The following is a 7,171-nucleotide window of genomic DNA, read 5'->3' as shown; positions in this document are numbered from 1 at the left end:
TGCCTAGAAATAGTATAAAGCCAGCTGTAAGTGAATTTACATGAAGACCTGTTTATAAAATTGTATATATTATATTGTGGCATACCGTGTGTACGATACAGTTAAGGCCCCAAATTACTGACATAACAGACAATGGAAATTACGGTCCAGACATAACGGACCATATTTAGGGACATTACAGACCATCTTGAGAAACTTACAAACCATGATTTATAATGTTATTAACATTATTTTTTTTTTATTTATTCACTCCAACTGATGTTTAAACCTGGCAATTTCTGTTGCATAAATCAGTGTTAATTAGTTGTAATTGTGGCCCGTAATTATAATTGGTATATAATAAAAGAAACAAACATTATACTGACAGCCTTTAATTAGCAATCATGAAAGTGTGAAAGCCCAGTGTGATGGCACACTTTCACTGAACAAACAAATATGACAATCCAAAGTTTATTTCAGGAAGCAATCTATCACCTATAAGAACATATAAATATTTACATTCGCAAGTATACATGAGTTGTATGTAAAATTATAAATCATTGTCCATAATTGACCTCAAATAAGGCATTTTATAAATTTTGTTCTAAAACAAACTGTGAGTAATGTATAGTTCATGGTTCATAATGTCCCGAAATATGGTACATTATAAAGTAAAAACAAACTATGAGTTAAATTATATATCATTTTCTCATTTTCTGCAAATAAGGTATGTTATAAAGTTAAAACAAACTGTTAGAAAAATTATTTATCATGGTCCATAATGTCCCTAAATATGGTTTGTTATATAAAATCCCCAATTCTGGTCTGTTATGTCCGGTCCGTAATGTCCGTTACCCTATATACCTGTATACATGTTTTAAATATTCTTCAGCTTAGCCAAAATCTGAAACTGAGACCATGTGACTTTTGGGCGTTAGACGAATGAAAATATTTGGCTTTACCTGAATGAATATATGAGATTAATTTACTAATTAAATAATTGTTTATTGGATATAATCTTACCTTTAAGACATCAATCCACTCATTTTGCTTGATTATCAGTGCAGGTGTAACGCCATAAATATAGTTGGAATATAATCCAGCTAATAGATATGGGTTGATAGAATTGACTACATCTGCACAGATGTAATACTATTATTGTGACACTTTTAAATGATTCCAAAGCATCTCCATAAACTTGATATGCGGTCCTTCAGGTGTGAGTTCAGCTTAATTCCGGCACCAATTTCTCGAAAATTCTTAAGTCCCTTATAACAGGATCAAGCTTTGCTTACTATTTTTGTTTTATTAAAATTTGTTTTTAAGTTTACGTTAATGAGAATTTTTAGACTTCAATAAATATATCAGTTGCGAGCCACGACGACCACTCAGTTGGGCTTATGAATTGATATCAAGGACCTTGACTAAGATAAATGAATCTAGGCGGTTATTTGGTTAAATACATCAGTCAACAAGAGATATTTCTCGAAAATCCTGTCGTCTCATTCATTACTTTGGTACAAGTGCCGCCATTTTGTTGACATTGACAACTGACGAGCACCTGCTGATCCGGATTGGCGCATACCTGTCGTTAGCATTCGGAACTCCTCGGCCATTTTTTCAAAAACAACCTCGGATGTATGCCGGTACATCTGTTGAAGTAGTCCGTATTTTTTTTAATAAAAGCATTCATTAAATGTAGTCTTTAAGAGTTGTATTCATTGCTCTCAGTTTAAATTGATTGCCACTGAAGTGTATTATTGCAAACATAATTACGATTCCCAAGAGTTAAGTCATAAATTTTAACTACTAAATAAGATTACTACGCGATCTATTTGCAGCGGACTTAAACGTACCACTTTTTAAGTATGTAAACCGTCCATATACATCCGAGGTTGTTTTTTAAAAAATGGCCGAGGAGCTCCGAATGCTGTCGTTAGATTTTTATCAAAAAGTAACGTAGGGTACCAGTCTACGGCAAACCCCGGCAAAGAACTTATTTTATGAATGAAAGCTATTAAGAAATAAATCATAAGCGGATAAAGAGTTCATGTCATGTAATATTTTGTGAAATAGCTTTTATGTTTCAAATGATTTTTTTCAGCAGCAATCGAACTATTGTATTTGTTTGAGTAAATTATTTGGATTATACCTATCACAGTGTGTCAACGTTATGCCTATTGTTATTTTGGACTATAGGGTGTAGTTTTTAAAGTCATACACAATATGGCGGCGATTATGCGGAAATGAAATTGAATGTTACTTGGAACACGTTCTTCTACAAAATAACCGACCTGTATTTAGTGCTATTGTTTTAACATCAATCGAAGGAAAAATGGCATCAATGTATGCGTCTAAAAATGTTAAATTTAGATGGAGACAATCCAGAAATGAGCTGCCAGGAATTGATCGATTTCGGACACGAAGGTACATGTACATTAGTCTGAAATAATAGACGTGTTATACGGGATGCTTCCAATCCCTAACGTCTAAACGGTTTTGTGCAAAAAGCGGGGGTGTTTGAAAAATATTGAAATTGTATTAAGTGAAGTATTTTATGTTTGAAATGGATAATAAAGTAAAGATTTATATTCATATTTTACCATGGAAGTGCAAAGCTATTTTGCAAAAAAAAACAAGCATTTAATGCATTAAAACACATTATTCACCTTTTCATTAAAAGAAAAGTTGACTGACACAGACAACAATTATGCCAAGTGGAACAACTTGACCCAATCATAATAATTTGGCCACCTCCGACAAGCTTCGAGATAATACAATCGTAGTCTAAAATAATAGACGTGTTATACGGGATTCTTCCAATCCCTAACGTCTAAACGGGAATGTGCAAAAAACGGGGGTGTTTTAAAAATATTGAAATTGTTTTAAGTGAAGTATTTTACGGTTGAAATTGATCATAAAGAGTTATATTCATATTTTAACATGTAAGTGAAATGTTATTTTGCACTAAACAAGCATTTAATGCATTAAAACAAGTTGTTTACCTTTCCAATAAAACGAAAGTTGACTGACACAGAAAACAATTATGCGAAGGGGAACAACTCGATACAATCGTAATAACTCGGCCTCCTCCGACAAAGCTTCGAGATAGACCTCGTTATACAATCGTAACAACTCGATCATGGCCGAAATGTTCCGAGCGATTTAAAACTGTGCCCTGAAGCCTTGCAGGTGCCCTTCATGTATATATCGTTATGTTTTGACAGAATGAAATGAAAAAAACCCGTCAAACTCATAATTATAAGTTGGATATTTATTTTTTGTGTACGGAACTAATATAAAATAACATTATCTGGTAATATTTCTTGTTTTTATGATATTTTATAGACTCTATATGCTTTAACCCGGAATCCTGATCGGAACAACTACCCACTTTTGATACTAAACAATTTGTACGTGAAGGATTTGCCATATCAAAAATCTAAAAAAAATCCGCCAACGTACAATTATTTGGACTAATACAATCGTAACAACTCTGCCTTGGCCGAACAATCTGAACACCTCAGCCAGTATCCAACAGGGATTGACTATCTCGAAGCTTACCGAAGATGGCGAGTTGTTACAATTGATGGCCGAAATGTTCCGATTGTTGTAAAATTGTGAACTGCAGCCTTCTAGGTGCCCTTCATGTATATATTGTTATGTTTTGACAGAATGAAATGAAGAAAAAACCATCAAACTCATAATTATTTGCTTGATATTACTTTTTGGTTACGGAATTTATATAAAATAACATTATCTGGTAATATTTCTTGTTTTAATGATATGTTATAGATGCAATATGCTTTAACCCGGAATCCCGATCGGAATAACTACCCACTTTTCGTACAAAACAATTTGTACGTGAAGGATTTGCTGTATCAAAAATCGTAAAAAAATCTGTCAACGTACAATTATTTGGACAAGAAGGTACATCTAGCTGATCTACATCTCTTAGTCTAAATATTTGTACGCTGACAGACTCTTCTTACGATTAAAAAAATGTGTATATATATATATATATATATATATATATATATATATATATATATATATATATATATATGGCAAATCCTTCACTACAACATCTTCATGTTACTTTCAATTCAGAGTTGATTATTCACTAAAATTATTTCGCATTTTTAATTGTTGTTTAACCTGAAACGTCTCAACCATTAAAAAAGAACATATATGCTTCAATAGTCTAAAAAAATAGACGTGTTATATGGGATTTTTCCAATCCCTTACGTCTAATCGGGTTTGTGCAAAACAGGGTGGGGGTTGAAAGATATTGAAATCGTAGTTAGATAAGTATTATATGTTTGAAATAGATATTAAAGGTTTATATTCGTATTTTAGTTATTACCATGTAAGTGCAAAGATTTTTTTCACAAAACAAGCATTTAATGCATTTAAACACAACCATTTTACATCTATGTAAATCTATGCACCGCAGCCTTGCAGGTGATCTTCATGTATAACAGTTTATATCATTATGTTTTGACAGTATGAAATGAAGAAAAACACTCATCAAACTCATAATAATTCGTCAGCTTTTATTTTTTGTGTACATAACTCATATTTTAGATATATATAATTATCTGACCCGGAATCCCAATCGGAATAGCTACCCACTTTTGGTACAAAAAAATTGTATGTGAAGGATATGCCATTTCAAAATTTGTAAAAAGATCAAATAAGTTACTATTATTTGGACTAGTGCTTCAAGTGTTTGATTTATTCTCTCTATAATGTATAATGCACCTGTCAATTGTAGAGCCCAGCTGGGAGCTGCCTAAAAATCAGTTACCCAGTTAGCTCAGTTTGACAGATCTCCATGCAAGTGTTCACATGGTCGTGGGTTCAAGCACCATACCAGTAGCATCTTTTCTCAAAGGTTTACTTTAGAACCCATCATCCAGGAGTAAACAATTATGATTTTTTTTGTTAAATATTACAGGCCATGTTCTTTTGTAAACTTTCAGATTGAGAAGTGCCTGGATACAAGGCTAGTATTGTTAACATCATCTGATACAATCAACTGGAACAAAGCTGAAATGGCTGCCTGACCTGACTTAAAAATTGGATGGCAGTACATCAGACTAGAAGATTACAAGTATTGAGGTGGACAAAATGAAACCTGAGCCTACCAAAGCTGACAGATTGCACAAGAAACACATAAATGCAGGTATTTACTGAGATATTGTAATTATTTTTTGAAACTTCTCATTCATTTAGGAAGTTCAGTTGAAACAGAGTTGGCAAAAAAAATGAACAAAGGTATATACATTTTGAATTCTAATTCAAATGAGAGTCTACCAATATAAATGTGCCTGGTTTGAATCAGTAAAGCTGATGAATGTACTGGTTGTGTAGCCAGGATGTGAGTAGGTCTGCACTTGGCTGATAATGCATATCATATGTTTAAGCTGCACTCTGTCAGATTGTCTGTTTTACCAACTCTTTTTTTATTTCTTGGTCTTGTAATGAATTATTTTATGAGAATTTCTGAACACTGGACATAACAGACAACTGGAAAAAGGGGATTGCTGCTTCCTTATATTAATTCAGTCAAAAAAGACAACTGAAAATATTGGAACGCTGTTTATTTTTATTTTAATACGGTCAAAAGATGATGTTCTGTGCCAAAAATCTCATTATTAGTAAAGCGTTAGTAATGCTTTTAACCATAAAACCAATAGTTACAAATGTAAATATAAAAAACATGATCTTATCTTTTGTCAGCAGTCTTATTTCATCAGTTTTCATACTGCTTTTCATTAGCTTATTCCAAGCCAAAAAGTAAAAGAAGTTGTCAAAACCTTCAATCTGTGACTGAGAGTGCAGCACTCTTACAGATTGAATGTTTTGACTATTTTATTTATTTTTTGTCTTGGAACGGGCCAATTTATGTGAAAATGCATGTTAACCATTCATATAAGATTGCTGACAATAAATTTATCAGAAAATGTTTATATTTAAGTTCAAAATGTTTTATGCATTTTTCTTAAACCGTTAGTAACGCTTTAAGCCATAAAACCTTTGTTTTCGACCTGAAATATGGAAGTCTGCAATCTAATATTTGTCAGTAGTCTTATATCACTGGTTTGCAGATATTTTAGCAAAAAAATAGGTCATTCCAAGACAAAAAATACAAAAGTTGTAAAAACAGTAAATCTGTGAGAGTTCAGCTTTAAATGACTAAATGTTTTGATTTGGCTCAATTTTTACCTAAAATCTTATAGGTTTTGTGGCATCTAAATGGTTTGTTTTTAACAACATTACATGAGCATATGTATTATATTTGTTCTTAAATTTGTAATTTAGATTGGAAGATTCATTCTCTGGAAAGTAGAAAAGGGCATGTTACATACTGTTATCACTGCCATGACAGAAACCATATTGAGGAGCTGGTCCACCTGTAGGAAGAATTGCGCTATTGGTTGGAGCAGCATTATTATCCAGCCATACACCAGCACTTAGTTTGTCATAGGGAGCATTTCTGAGCAGTTATGGAGACCACTAACTATGCTGGTATGTCATAATCAAAATCTTGGTTTATATATTTTTTTATAATTTAGCATCTGTTGAGAAGAAATTTATTTCTAGATTGAAGGCACACACTATAGATTGATGCCCAAAAATATATTTCTTATTTTAATGCATTATCATGTCTAACTCATTTGACTTAAATGATCAAAGCAAAAGAAATGCAAATGATTAATCTGCAGATATACAAATGTAAGCTTTTTTAACTGGTGAAATTGTTGCCACTTGTCTATTAATTAAAGAACACATTTATAATTAATAATGTTTAATCTGTACACAAATCATATGCCTTCTTTGTTTTAACCATCAATGTCAAAGAGTCCAGCATGATAATGCATTAAATTGAAAAAAATGCATTAATTTATATGAACCCTTTAAAACAAAGACATTTCCTAAATCCAATAAAAAATAATTGAATATTGATGCAGAGTTCAGTTAGAATATAATATAACTTTTTTGCAGTTGTTGCAATGAAACTTGCACCAGTGTGTTTTCTGTGGAGATAAAGAGATAGTGTCCAGCAATGAAGACCCAACTCAAGATCTGACCTTGTAAGGCCAATATGAAATAACTGTGTGGGAAAATGGGAAAAACCTGCAGTCAGGAATGCACGGAAATCATCAAAAGAACAGTGTTAAATTAA

General features: G+C 32.3%; 1 long non-coding RNA gene across 1 annotated transcript; it reads left to right on the top strand.

The window, feature by feature from the left end:
• The first annotated feature begins 2,386 nt into the window (after positions 1–2,386).
• On the top strand, positions 2,387–6,426 carry LOC128239867 (uncharacterized). Its single transcript, XR_008261953.1, has 3 exons — positions 2,387–2,406; positions 4,965–5,167; positions 6,307–6,426. It is a non-coding gene; the product is annotated as an uncharacterized LOC128239867 (long non-coding RNA).
• The last annotated feature ends 745 nt before the right edge of the window (positions 6,427–7,171 follow it).

The sequence above is a fragment of the Mya arenaria genome, chromosome 1 (assembly GCF_026914265.1).
Source record: "Mya arenaria isolate MELC-2E11 chromosome 1, ASM2691426v1".
Taxonomy (NCBI): domain Eukaryota; kingdom Metazoa; phylum Mollusca; class Bivalvia; order Myida; family Myidae; genus Mya; species Mya arenaria.
This window is presented reverse-complemented; position numbering and strand designations above follow the sequence as displayed.